The following is a 15613-nucleotide window of genomic DNA, read 5'->3' as shown; positions in this document are numbered from 1 at the left end:
TTAACAAAGCTATCTGTAGCTACCTGCAAAAGCGAACCTTTTTCCCTCTCTGTGAGATAATTCTTTTCTTCCAATTGATCCCACCCTGGGGTGTCAATGAGCATCTTAAACAAGGTAATGAAGGCAGTGCCTTAGGACATTGCATGGCTAAGTGCCCAATCAGAATGCATTTTGGGATTTTAACTACAAAATATGAAATTATTACATCCCCCCTTCTCAGATCATGAGCGCACACCGGCATGTAGCCTCTGTCCCGGTCTGCACTACTGGGAGGCCCAGAGGCGCTACATTGGCAAAACCCGGGTATAGTAATTCATATACCATTTGTTATGTAGGGCACAAATTCTATCTGGGGGGGGTCCATGCCCGGCTTTGCCACCTGTAGAGCCGGTGCTTGATGAAGGAAGAGAGATGAGGGGAAGAAGTGCTTCATATCTTATTGAGAAGTAGCCTTTATTTAGACTATTGAGATACACCCCATGGTGCCCAATTACCAGTCATCTCTGACTGAATGCCTTTATGTCTGCTTCTGTTGTAGTCAATGTAAAATGGAACACCCCACCTCGCCTCTGTTCCCATGGGACTGTATTGTGTTTGGGTGTCTAGCAGTAATCCCCCCAGTCAATGAAACCCACTGTACGTCCCAACACAATCTGTTTTCCAAATTCACAACTTAATCCCTAGCGAAGTCGTTTTCTATTTTGTTGACGACAAAGGCATGAATGTGAGGTACGTTTCCCTCCATTTCACCAGGGAATGAGACGCTCAGTGTTATCAGCATGCTGCAGGTAGATGTTAACTAGGTTTTCTTTATAAAAACACAGAACTCGCGCCTCAATCCCCCACAGACACTCAGCTATAGCAGTGGATCTGATACCATGCCAACTCCTGTCAGCCCTGTGTGTGTGCTTGTGTGTCTGGTGATGCTGCTTTTCGATCTTCCTTTCATAAAGAAGTGTCTGAGAGTCTCACACCAGCAAGCATTAACAGTGGGGATGTGTTATGAAGTAAAGATGACTCAACAGTCCACGGAATCGGTATTTAATAATGCTCAATACTCAAAGCTGTGAAAGGAGGACAGTCATCTTAAAACACACACCGAGTCCCATGCCACTTGGGACACTATCTGATAAAAGAATACAGAATCTCTACGTAAACATTAATGGGAATATACTTACTTTGTTCAGAACTGCTGTTGCTACTTTGGCTTCTGTGTAAAAGTGTAGCAGAGGAAGGTAGTTGAAGTTAGTTTGACATAACAATCCCTGCGAACTGAACTGTTTCAGTATCTGGGTGTTATCTGGTCTTGTAGGGTGGTTGGTCGGCTTCAGAATGTTAAAAAAGCCCCACACTACTCCCAAATACTCAACGCATAGATGAACCAATGTTTTAGCACTCGTCTTCTATAGGGTTAAGAATGTGGGAATACTATTTGGGAATATGGTATCACATCCAGGCTCATACTGGTACATGTTAGATAGGTGCCGTGAGGGCACTCGGAGTGTGGTGTCAGAAAAACAACCTCAACGTCAACAAAACAAAGGAGATGATTGTGAACTTCAGGAAACAGCAGAGGGAGCACCCTCCTATCCACATCGAAGGGACAGCAGTGGAGAAGGTGGAAAGTTTTAAGTTCCTGGGCGTACACATCACAGACAAATTGAAATGGTCCACCCACACAGACAGTGTGGTGAAGAAGGCGCAACAGCGCCTCTTCAACCTCAGGAGGCTGAAGAAATTTGGCTTGTCACCCAAAACCCTGACAAACTTTTACAGATGCACAATCGAGAGCATCCTGCCCGGCTGTATCACAGCCTGATACAGCAACTGCATTGCCCTCAACCGCAAGGCTCTCCAGAGGGTGGTGTGGTCTGCACAACGTATCACCGGGGGCAAACTACCTGCCCTCCGTGACACTTACAGCACCCGATGTCACAGGAAGGCCAAAAAGATCATCAAGGAAAACAACCACCCGAGCCACTGCCTGTTCACACTGCTATCATCCAGAAGGCGAGGTCAGTGCAGGTGCATCAAAGATGGCACTGAGAGATTGAAAAACAGCTTCTTTCTCAAGGCCATCAAACTGCTAAACAGCAATCACTAACTCAGAGAGGCTGCTGCCTAGATACACATCACAATCACTGGACAATTTAATAAATGTCACATTTATAGTAGTCACATTACACAATGCCACTTTAAATAATGCCACTTTAATAATGTTTACAAATCTTACATTACTCATATCACATGTATATACTATATTTTATACCATATTTTGCGCCTTGCCTATGCCGCTCTGCCATCGCTCATCCATATACTTATATGTACATATTCTCATCCACCCCTTTAGATTTGTGTGTATTACAGTAGGTAGTTATTGGGGAATTGTTAGATTACTTGTTAGATGTTACAGCGCTGTCGGAACTAGAAGCACAAGCATTGCTACACTCGCATTAACATCTGCTAACCATGTATATGTGACCAATAAAATGTGATTTGATTTTGATATCTTACCGTTGATGACTATCAGCTGCTGAGAGCAGGTCAGGTCAAAGGGAGGTCATAGAGTGTAACAGGTGGTAAGCCTTTAGTCAACTGATGGCTCAGAGTAATACACTTCTTGATCTAGTGGCATGGGCTATGGGTTTGTGCAGTACATGCAACATCGACACATATATGGGACAAATGGAGAGTTGGTTATATAAAGAGCACAGAAAGTCTGCGGAGAGAGACAGAGAGAGAGTACAGCAAAGAGAGAAAGATAAAAGATAGAGAATAGAGAGAGTGAGATTGGAGAGGGAGAGACAGAGAGAGAGAGTACAGCAAAGAGAGAAAGATAAAAGATAGAGAATAGAGAGAGAGAGATTGGAGAGGGAGAGACAGAGAGACAGAGAGACAGAAAGACAGAGAGAGAGGGAATAGCTTTTATTGGGCGTGACACAGAGAAATGGGATTTGGGGTTATGGTTACAGGGTGGTAATTGATTTGAGGATTGTGCTCCACTGGGAGGCTAACTCAGCGAACATTGGTCTATTGGATCTGAGATGCAGCCTGATAGCTTAAACACTCTGACAGAGGGAGGGAGGGCAGGGTCCAGGCCTATGTAGAGTCATGGGTCTGGATGAGGCCAGTCACATCAGGGTAATAGATAGGGTCTCTCAATGAGATAGAGTTGGCACTGCTGTACTTTAGTTACTCATTCATAGTCTGCATACCTCCGCACAATATATGTTTCATCTGATTGAGCCAGCACTGGTGATGCTACAGTATCAGGGGAGCTGAGATGTTATCCTGTTGATTTGAAGCATAGTATAATGGATACTTTTCATATCTCTTATCATAATTATAATGGTCCTCTATCAATGCAAAACACGCAGCAACATAGAATCCATTGAAATTAGAGGCTATGTGAATATGCCATGGGTTTAAATTTATTACGGATCACATTCTGAGATTCAACCGTGATGAAGTGATGTCTGGGAGAGATCCTGTGTTTTTTATGATAACTATTATGCTCAATTCTATTTTCTTATTACAATGGAAACACTCCTCATCCTTACTTTTTGTATAATGGAGAGTCAGAGCAGTCCAGACGTTCCACTTCAGTAACCTTAACAAGCCTTGTTCTGAGATCTGAGGTAGTAATGAAATGCTACAAAGACCTGCTCAGATCACACATTCTTAATCATTGACATGTATACACACCACGTTAACAAAAGAGCAATGGGTGGGCTTGAGAGAAACACATTATTCACCTAAATTGGATGTATCTCTGTTCATTATATCATACCAAGTATCTCTTCACATTAACATCTTCATAATGCATTATAATGCATGACATAGGAGCGAAGTTCTCATAAAAATCTAGAGCCACAGTCATAAATCATTTTGAGCAGACTAGTTGTGTTATTCAAGAGATCAATTTCACTATCAAATGATGATTTTACAAACATACGCAATGATGTTATTGGAGTATCATATGCAATGCCTCTAATCTATCATGCCATTTCATCTCAGCCAGAGACTATCCAATTAACCTGATATGCTATAGAACAAAAATAAGTTGATGCTGGATAGTAAATCATTCCATAAAAAGCTACTGTATATCACATCACAATCATTGGAAATTGAAAAAAAAATGGTGGAGCATAGTGATAATGTATTGCCTTGGCTACTGGTACTGTTCCTCTGCCGCATCCAATGCTGTATTGCCAGTTTTAACTTCAGACACCAAAACTTTGGAGTCTGGCTACACTGTCCTTCTCTCAGCACATATCAAAGCCGCAGGCTAAAGTTAAATCTAGACTTGGTTTCCTCTATTGTAATTGCTCCTCTTTCACCCCAGCTGCCAGACTAACCCTGATTCAAATCAAATCAACGATAATTTGTATACAGGCTCTAACTAATAGTGCAAAAAAGGTATTAGGTGAACAATAGGTAAGTAAAGAAATAAAAACAACAGTAAAAAGACAGTGAAAAATAGTAGTGAGGCTTATACAGTAGCGAGGCTATAATAAAAGTAGCAAGGCTACATACAGACACCGGTTAGTCAGGCTGATTGAGGTAGTATGTAGATATGGTTAAAGTGACTGCACATATATGATGAACAGAGAGTAGCAGTAGCGTAAAGAGGGGTTGGCAGGGGGTGGATGGCGGGACACAATGCAGATAGCCTGGTTAGCCAATGTGCGGGAGCACTGGTTGGTGGTGCCAATTGAGGTAGTATGTACATATGTACAGGGGGGCAAAAAAGTATTTAGTCAGCCACCAATTGTGCAAGTTCTCCCACTTAAAAAGATGAGAGAGGCCTGTAATTTTCATCATAGGTACACTTCAACTATGACAACTATGATAAACTCCCTCGATCTGGGGCTCCACGTTAGATCTCATCCCGTGGGGTCAAAATGATCACAAGAACGGTGAGAAAAAAATACCAGAACCACACGCGGGGACCTAGTGAATGACCTGCAGAGAGCTGGGACCAAAGTAACAAAGCCTACCATCAGTAACATATTACGCCGCCAGGGACTCAAATCGTGCAGTGCAAGATGTGTCCCCCTGCTTAAGCCAGTACATGTCCAGGCCCGTCTGAAGTTTGCTAGAGAGCATTTGGATGATCCAGAAGAAGATTGGGAGAATGTCATATGGTCAGATGAAACCAAAATATAACTTTTTGGTAAAAACTCAACTCGTCGTGTTTGGAGGACAAAGAATGCTGAGTTGCATCCAAAGAACACCATACCTACTGTGAAGCATGGGGGTGGAAACATCATGCTTTGGGGCTGTTTTTCTGCAAAGGGACCAGGACGACTGATCCGTGTAAAGCAGGGGTGTCAAAGTCAAATGGACGGAGGGCCAAATAAAAAAATCAGCTACAAGACGAGGGCCGGACTGTTCGAATGTTCATTGAAAAAATTTTAAATGACGCATATAGTCTAGTGAACCTAATTGAACCTACTGAAAACCTAACAAATATATTACAATATGATCAGATAAATAAAGCAATATTTTCTTATGGCTCTGTCAGTAATCTTTAATTTTCAACAGACACAAAAGACAAATTTCCTTTATATAAATATCCCCATAACATGAACATTAAATGAAAGAAACCGGTATTCAAGGCACCATCAGTAGACTATATTTTCTATTTTAGCAAAAGTGGGCTAAATTTACTTCAAAGAAAAAACAATAATAGCAATTTTCTATCATCCACTCAACTGAAATATTTTTAAAATATAATTGGATTGAAATACAAAAAAATAAAGTGCAAAAATCTATTAATCAAAAACAACACTTTGTTTAAGGAGAAGTAACATGCAGTGAAAACAAATATTAAATTTTAACTTTTAAACTTGAACTGAGTAAAAACTCTAAATATGTGATTGCACAGTAATGTTCACTTGTTTGAGGTTGAGGGTGATACTTGGTGGTGTCCCATCTTTTCCACAAGTTCATCAATGTTCGGGGTAAGGCTCTGAGCTGAAGAAATCCTCAGAATTGAGTGGAGGTGTTCAGCAGTAAGTCGACTTCTGTGTGATGTTTTGTTCAGGTTCATCAAAGAAAACAGTTGTTCACACAGGTATGTGCTGCCAAACATAGACAACGTTTGAGCAGCCTGGATGCGCAGCTGGGGCATTGTGCCGGGGAGGAAACGGGCGAACTCCGCAGCACCCACTGCCGCATATTTTGCCCTCAGTGCATCATTGCATTGGAGGTCAATCAACTCCATTTGGAGGTTTGGTGGTGAGCTTTCCACGTCAACAGCAAATGGGTTACCGAGCAGTTCCAACCTGCTTTTTTGTGCTTCAAAGTCAGCAAATCGGCGTCGAAAGTCAGCGGCAAGCATACCTATTTTATCAGCCAACTGTGTGCTCGGGAACGCACTGGTAGAGAGCTTCTCTTTCATGGTCTGGCAGCTGGGAAAGTGGCTCAAATTTTCTTTCCGCATCTGCGTCTCCCACAGAGTCAGTTTGGTTTTAAATGCCTTCACTGTACTGTACATATCAGAGATGACACGATCCCGACCCTGCAGCTGCAAGTTTATTGCATTCAGATGACTCGTAATGTCACACAGAAAAGCCATTTCACACAGAAACATTTCGTCTCGGAGTTGTGTTGTGTCTTTCCCTTTGCTGTCCAAGAACAGACAAATCTCCTCACGAAGCTCGAAACATCTTTGAAGCACCTTTCCCTGGCTTAGCCATCGCACCTCTGTGTGATAAGGCAAATCACCATGCTCCGTTTCTAACTCCGTCAGAAATGCCTTGAACTGGCGGTGATTCAAACCTTTGGCTCTGATAAAGTTAACTGTGCGCGTGATGATGCTCATTACATGCTCCATTTTCAAGGCTTTACCGCACAACGCTTCCTGGTGTATGATACAATGATAAGCTGTCAGCTCACCTGTCGCGTTTTCCTCTTGCATCTTTTCCCGTATCTTCGCCACCAGTCCGCTCCTGTGTCGTCGGTTGTCAAACCCACGAGTTTTTCCCAAGGCAGCTCCATCTCATTTACACATCTTGACACCTCTTCATACAAATCATGCCCCGTAGTTGTGCCATGCATAGGACGTAAAGCCAAAAACTCCTCTGTCACGCTTAGGTTGGAGTCCACTCCGCGGATGAAAATTGACAACTGGGCAATGTCAGAAATGTCGGTGCTCTCATCCACAGCCAAGGAATATGCAATAAAATCTTTTCCCTTTTTCACAAGCTGCTCTTTTAGATTGATGGACAACTGGTCTACTCTCTCGGCAATGGTGTTTCTGCTCAGACTCACATTTAAAAAGAGTTGCCTTTTTTCTGGGCAAACTTCGTCACAAACTTTAATCATGCAGTTTTTGATGAAATCCCCCTCCGTAAATGGCCGGGCTGATTTAGCGATCTCTTCTGCCAAAATAAAACTGGCCTTGACAGCAGCCTGGCCTTGTGATTTGGCTTTTTTGAACAGAGCCTGTCGAGATTTGAGGCCTCGTTTTAATTCCTCTGCCTTTTGTAGCCTTTGTTCCATGTCCATATTCTTGTTTTTGTCCGCGTGTTTCGTTTCATAATGTCGTCTCAGATTATACTCTTTCAGTACCGCCACACTTTCTCCACACAGAAGACACACAGGTTTTCCAGCTACCTTCGTGAACATATACTCCGACTCCCACCTTGTTTGAAACCCCCGGTTCTCAGTATCCACCTTCCGTTTTGCCATTTTTGATGGGTATCTGAAAGTTAATTTTACTGTGATGCTGACGACTGCTGTGCCAATAAATATTGAAATGAAGCAGCCTACTGCTCGGTGCGTCACCTTTGCATTGTGGGAAATGTAGTATTGGTGCGTGTAAAAGATCTGCGGGCTGCCGGCTTGCTGCGGGCCGGTTCTAATAATAAATCAAGATCATCCCAGGGGCCGTAAAAAACCTTCTTGCGGGCCGGATGTGGCCCGCGGGCCTTGACTCTGACATATGTGGTGTAAAGGAAAGAATGAATGGGGCCATGTATCGTGAGATTTTGAGTGAAAACTATACTGCTGGGTCTTTCAGCATGCCAATGATCCCAAACACACCGCCCGGGCAACAAAGGAGTGGCTTCGTAAGAAGCATTTCAAGGTCCTGGAGTGGCCTACCCAGTCTCCAGATCTCAACCCCATAGAAAATCTATGAGGAGATCTGCATGGAGGAATGGGCCAAAATACCAGCAACAGTGTGTGAAAACCCTGTGAAGACTTACAGAAAACGTTTGACCTCTGTCATTGCCAACAAAGGGTATATAACAAAGTATTGAGATAAACTTTTGTTATTGACAAAATACTTATTTTCCACCATAATTTGTAAATAAATTCATAAGAAATCCTACAATGTGATTTTCTGGATTTTTTCCCCTCATTTTGTCTGTCATAGTTGAAGTGTACCTATGATGAAAATGACAGGCCTCTCTCATCTTTTTAAGTGGGAGAACTTGCACAATTGGTGGCTGACTAAATACTTTTTTGCCCCACTGTACATGAATGTATAGGTAAAGTGACTATGCATATATGATAAACAGAGAGTAGCAGCAGCGTAAAAGAGGGGTTGGGGGGCACACAATGCAAATAGTCCGGGTAGCCATTTGATTACCTGTTCAGCAGTCTTATGGCTTGGGGGTAAACACTGTTGAGAAGCCTTTTTGTCCTAGACTTGACACTCCGGTACCACTTGCCATGCAGTAGTAGAGAGAACAGTCTATGGCTGGGAGTCTGGGGTCTTTGACAATTTTTTGCCTTCCTCTGACACCGCCTGGTGTAGAGGTTCTGGATGGCAAGCAGCTTAGCCCCAGTGGTTTACTGAGCCGTACGCACTCTGTAGTGCCTTGCGGTCGGAGGCCGAGCAATTGCCGTACCAGGCAGTGATGCAACCAGTCAGGATGCTCTCGATGTTGCAGCTGTAGAACCTTTTGAGGATTTCAGACCAATGCCAAATCTTTTTAGTTTACTGGGGGGCGGGAATAGGCTTTGTCATGCCCTCTACATGACTGTCTTGGTGTGTTTGGTCCATTCTAGTTTGTTGGTGATGTGTATACCAAGGAACTTGAAACTCTCAACCTGCTCCACTACAGCCCCGTCGATGAGAATGGGGGTGTGCTCGGTCCTCCTTTTCCTGTAGTCCACAATCATCTTCTTAGTCTTGGTTATGTTGAGGGATAGGTTGTTATTCTGGCACCACCAGGCCAGGTCTCTGACCTCCTCCCTATAGGCTGTCTCGTCGTTGTCGGGGATCAGGCCTACCACTGTTGTGTCATCTGCAAACTTAATGATGGTGTTGGAGTCGTGCCTGGCCATGCAGTCGTGGGTGAACAGGGAGTACAGGAGGGGACTGAGCACGCACCCCTGGGGGCCTCCAGTGTTGAGGATCAGCGTGGCAGATGTGTTGCTACCTACCCTCACCACCTGGGGGCGGCCCGTCAGGAAGTCCAGGATCCAGTTGCAGAGGGAGGTGTTTAGTCCCAGGATCTTTAGCTTAGTGATGAGCTTTGAGGGTACTATGGTGTTGAACGCTAAGCTGTAGTCAATGAATAGCATTCTCACATAAGTGTTCCTTTTGTCCAGATGGGAAAGGGCAGTGTGGAGTACAACAGAGATTGCATCATCTGTGGATCTGTTTGGGCGGTATGCGAATTGGAGTGGGTCTAGGGTTTCTGGGATAATGGTGTTGAAGTGAGCCATTACCAGCCTTTCAAAGCACTTCATGGCTACGGATGTGAGTGCTACGGGTCTGTAGTCATTTAGGTAGGTTGCCTTTGGGATCTTGGGCACAGGGACTATGGTGGTCTGCTTGAAACATATTGGTATTACAGACTTAATCAGGGACACGTTGAAAATGTCAGTGATGACACCTGCCAGTTGGTCAGCACATGCTGATGACACCTGCCAGTTGGTCAGCACCAGTTGGTCAGCACTGTGTGATCACACAGTCGTCTAGAACAACTGATGCTCTCATGTATGCCTCAGTGTTGTTTGCCTCAAAGCGAGCATAGAAGTGATTTAGCTCGTCTGGTAGGCTCATATCACTGGGCTGCTCACAGCTGTGCTTCCTTTTGTAGTCTGTAATAGTTTGCAAGCCCTGCCACATAAGACGAGCATCGGAGCCGGTGTAGTATGATTCAATCTTAGCCCTGTATTGACGCTTTGCCTCTTTGATGGTTTGTCACGGGGCATAGTAGGATTTCTTGTAAGCTTCCGGGATAAAGTCACCCAACTTATTGTGGGAAGCTCGTGGAAGGCTACCTGAAATGTTTGACCCAAGATAAACAATTTAAAGGCAATGCTATCCAATACTAATTGAGTGTATGTAAACTTCTGACCCACTGGGAATGTGATGAAAGTAATAAAAGCTGAAATAAATAATTCTCTCTACTATTATTCTGACATTTCACATTTTTTAAATAATAAAAGTGTTGATCCTAACTGACCTATGACAGAGAATTTTTACTAAATTTCAGGAATTGTGAAAAACTGAGTTTGGCTAAGGTGTATGTAAATTTACGACTTCAACTGTATGTAGTGTTGTGGTGTCTCTCTTGTCGTGATGTGTGTTTTGTTCTATTTTTTTTTTTTTTTTAATTATATCCCGTCCCCGCAGGCATTTTTCCTTTTGGTAGACCGTCATTGTAAATAAGAATTTATTCTTAAACTGACTTGCCTAGTTAAATAAAGGTTACAAAAATATATAAAATGGTCTGCTTCCCATTGAACATTTTGAAAACTAAATAAATTACTATTAACTTTGACAGCAGCATTTGCATCAATATGGAAATTGCCCAATGAGGAAAAATCTTTGGTTAAACTTGAAGCGTGTAAGAAAGCCAAAATAATAATATATTCCGACGTTGTGAGTTATTTACAGTTTTAAAGGGATATTTCAGGATTTTGGCAATGATGCCTTTATCTACTTCCCCAGAGTTCGATGAATTTATGGATACCATTTTTATGTCTCTGTGTCCAGTATGAAGGAAGTTAGAGGTAGTTTTGAGAGCCAATTCTAACTAGCATTAGCTCAATGACTGGAAGTCTATGGGTATCTGCTAGCATCATAACATTTTCATCCACAAGAACATCGGACTCTGGGGAAGTAGATAAAGTTCCTCGTTGCCAAAATCCTGAAGTATCCCACTGAGGTCTTATCATGGCCAAAGGCAGGTCAAGATCAGAGCAGATCTCATACAGAAGTGGATCACTCACTGAATGAAAGCATGGGAAGATTTGGCTCCTATATTTAGGATTACTTCCTGGTATCTTTTATAACATAATCTCATTTCAGACCAATACCTCCCTGTAGTCTTGCCATAGAAAACCATAGCATCTACAACCCATTATCACTCAAAATATTATAGGAAGCCAAAATTAGTTGATCTCTGTAAAGTAAATTAATTGCTCTGGTTTATCTCATCTCCAAATGGTAATGTAGCATGCTAACGGGACACAAGGCCAACGTAGCATGATGACTCAATGACACTCAATGTACTGGACAGTAGCATAAAAATCTAAAGCATTACTGCTTCTCAAAACGCGGTGCAACACTGATCTATCTTCTTAATGCAGAGTAACCAATATAGCGTGTTAATTGAATGTACCTTATGTAAATTGCTAATGTGAGATTACAGCAATGTAGCATGTTAAACGTGTTTGAATATGTTTATTAATGACTATTAGAGGTGATATTAGCATTTATGTAGCTACATTTAGGGAAGCTATTATCTAGAGTGCTGGTCCATGGAAATGTTTGAATCATGTCCAGTGAACAACTTATGTTTGTATATATGTAGAGATTAAGTATGAATCAACTCTGCTCATTATTCCAGTGTGCATTGACCAATTTAACAGCTGGACGCCATGTTGCAGCCTCTGACTAGTCTGTTCATCCATTCTTTGTATTTGGCTTCACACACACTCTCTATCCTCCTTTACTAACTAGACCTGATGCATATGTGTCACTGGAGGTGTCTGGGGTTCTGGGCAGTGTCCATCTCTGTGGGTGAGAAAGAAGTGAGCCCAGGAAAAGGACAAATCACATTTTAAGAGAGCTATTTTGTTCAGGTAATAACAAATTGTGGGGTCAGACTGGGGAGTGGACAGGACAAAGGCTGCATGAGGGTCACTCAGAGTGGTTTATAAGATTACTTGGCAGGGGTCGGACACACACAGATCTCCCCACCCTTCACTGCTTTGCTCTAGAAAAACACACACATACACACTAAGGGGCAGGTTTTATAAGATTACAGGGCAGAGCTGGACTCGGGGACAGGGGGCATGTCACGGTCACTCATAGATCAAAGTACTGAGGAAGGGATCAGGCAAGAACTGTGTAGCACTACATACAGTGCCTTCAGAGAGGATTCACTCCTCTTGACTTCTTTCACATTTTGTTGTGTTACAGCCTGAATTTAAAATTTTCTCACTGGCCTGCACACAATACCCCATAATTGTCACGATCGTTATAAGGAGTGGACCAAGATACAGAGTGGCATGTTCCCATCCTTTATTTTGGAATAGAAAACTTTTAAAAAACAAAACAACCAAACGAAATGTGCCGCTAATAATATGCTCACAGGCAACTATACATAGACAAAGCACAAATGGGAAAATGGCTGCCTAAATATGATCCCAAATCAGAGACAACGACAAACAGCTGCCTCTGATTGGGAACCTTACTAGGCCAATATATAAATATAATTCACCTAGATAACCCACCCTTTTAATCACACCTGACCTAACCAACATAGAGAATAAAAGCTCTCTATGGTCAGGGCGTGACAATAATGTCAAAGTGGAATTATGTTTTTAGAAATGTTTACAAATTAATAAAACATGAAAAGCTGAAATGTCTTGAGTCAATAAGTATTAAACCTATTTGTTATGTCAAGCCTAAATGCGCTTAACAAGTCACGTAAGTGTGCAATATTAGTGTAAAAAAACTGACATTGAATATCCTTTTGAGCATGGTGAAGTTATTAATTACATTTTGGAAGGTGTATCAATACACCCAGTCACTACAAAGATACAGGCGTCCTTCCTAACTCAGTTGCCAGAGAGGATGGAAACCACTCAGGGATTTCACCATGAGGCCAATAGTGATTTTAAAACAGTTTAATGGCTGTGATAAGAGAAAACTGAGGATAGATCAACAACATTGTAGTTACTCCACAATACTAATCTAACTGGCAAAGTGAAAAGGAAGCCTATACAGAATAAAAAATATTCCAAAACATGCATCCTGTTTGCAACAAAACACTAAAATAATATCGCAATAAATGTGGCAAAGCAATTAACTTTTTGTCTTGAATACAGGGTGTTTTGTTTGGGGCAAATCCAATACAACACATTACTGAGTACCTGTCACGTCCTGACCTTAGTTCTTTTTTTTATGTCTCTATTTTAGGTTGGTCAGGGCGTGAGTTGTATTTCTATGTGTTTGGCCTGGTATGGTTCCCAATCACAGGCAGCTGTCAATCATTGTCTCTGCGCCTTGAGGGAACACGGCTGGTGCTGCCAGAGTCGCCCTTCACTCCGGCTCTGCCCGCTGAAAGGGTCACCAGTCCGGGGCCGCTCCAAAGGTGCCACCTAAGTGGAGTGGGGTCCACGTCCCGCGCCAGAGCCGCCACCGTGGACAGATGCCCACCCAGACCCTCCCCTATGGGTTTAGGTTTTGCGGCCGGAGTCCGCACCTTTTTGGGGGGCACCTTTTTCTATGTCTCTATTTTAGGTTGGTCAGGGCGTGAGTTGGGGTGGGCATTCTATGTTTTGTTCTATGTTTGTATTTCTATGTGTTTGGCCTGGTATGGTTCCCAATCAGAGGCAGCTGTCAATCGTTGTCTCTGATTGAGAACCATACTTAGATAGCCTGTTCCCACCTGTGTTTTTGGGTAGTTGTTATCTGTCTTTGTGTGTCTGCACCAGACAGAACTGTTTCGTTTGTGCCGCTTTGTTGTTTTTTTTTGGTTCTAGTGTTCAGTTTCTTTATTAAATTTACCATGAACACGTACCACGCTGCACCTTGGTCCTCTTCACCTTCTTCCACCTATGAATATCGTTACAGTACCACTCTCCATATTTTCAAGAATGATGGTGACTGCATCATGTTATGGGTATGCTTTTAATCGTTAAGGACTGGGAGGTTTTGGGATAAAATATAAATGGAATGGAGCTAAGCACAAGCAAAATCCTAGAGGAAAACCTGTTTCAGTCTGCTTTCACCTTTCAGCAGGACAATAACCTAAAACACAAGGCCAAATCTACACTGGAGTTGCTTACCAAGAAGACAGTGAATGTTCCTGAGTGGCCATTTTGATTTAAATCTGACTGAAAATCTATGGCAAGACTTGAAAATGGTTTTCTAGCAATGAACCACAAGTAATTTACAGAGCTTGAAGAATTTTGAAAATAATAAAAATGGGCAAATGTTGCACAATCCAGGTTTGGAAAGCTCTTTGGAGATGTACCCTGAAAGACAGCTATTTACTGCCAAAGGTGATTGGAAAATGTATTGCCTCAGGAGTGGAATACCTATCTAATCAAGATATATTAGTGTTAAATGTTTTATTCATTTTAGTCCACTTTGACATTAGAGTACATTGACAAAAAAAACCAATTAAATCAATTTGAATCCCCTTTGTAACACAACAAAATGTGGAAAAAGTCAAGGGGTGTGAATTCTTTCTGAAAGCACTGTAAACAGTGAGTACAGATGTAGGATCTTAATTTGATCACCCTGTTGCAGCATAACTTTTCTGCAATGCAGGACATTTAAACTTGTAATGTATTTGAGGTTTTAAAGGCTTCTGAAGTTTGTAATTTCCATATTCCTTACGAAAAATGTATCAACCCCTACACAAATGTGACTCACCACCTGGATTCTGTCTGATGTGGCAACATTTGAATTTCTGTTTTTTTTCATTGGATAAAAGTAGAGACTCAGACCCTACAAAATGGTGAATCATACACTGCATTTGATGAAACAATGGGAAATTAATTATGCTTTGAAAGTTGATCAACTTGTAAACTCACTTTTGAGAAAACCATCTTTCAATGTTTTGGTACTACTATTGGGGAGCCCTTCTTTGTCTACACCCATTCAGCATTGTTCACACCGTTTTAAGCCTTAGCCCCACCCATCTCTTTAAGGTTTGATCCATGCATTCTGTACTAACTTGCCAGTTACTTCCAGACATCTAAGAGAGAGAGAGAGAGAGAGAGAGAGAACAACAGCTCACTGAACATTACTTGCCCTAGCAGCTGATTAGGCTGTTACAGTATGAGTGTTGGTGACTGCAACTGTGCTGTCAGATTGTCAGTCCTAAATTCAGAGCGTTTTGTGTTCAGCACACACACTGGACGCTCTGGGCAATAAGTAGGGTTGTTCCCGAAAGCTCTGACCTCACAACGACAGTCAAGCACCCAAGCTAACAGGCTTCAGACACATAATGAGAGAACACCCCACTCTGACCATTTTACTCCCCCTAGCAAAGCTGGTTAGGCAATCTTTATGTTATCCAGAGCGTTAGTGAATGTAACAGTGCTGCTGGCAACAATTGAATTGCGCTTTGTTGCCGACATTTACTGACACCAGACATATTCAACCGGTGTGGAACGTTCA

Source organism: Oncorhynchus clarkii, chromosome 2, assembly GCF_045791955.1.
Source record: "Oncorhynchus clarkii lewisi isolate Uvic-CL-2024 chromosome 2, UVic_Ocla_1.0, whole genome shotgun sequence".
In the NCBI taxonomy this organism is placed as follows: domain Eukaryota; kingdom Metazoa; phylum Chordata; class Actinopteri; order Salmoniformes; family Salmonidae; genus Oncorhynchus; species Oncorhynchus clarkii.
This window is presented reverse-complemented; position numbering follows the sequence as displayed.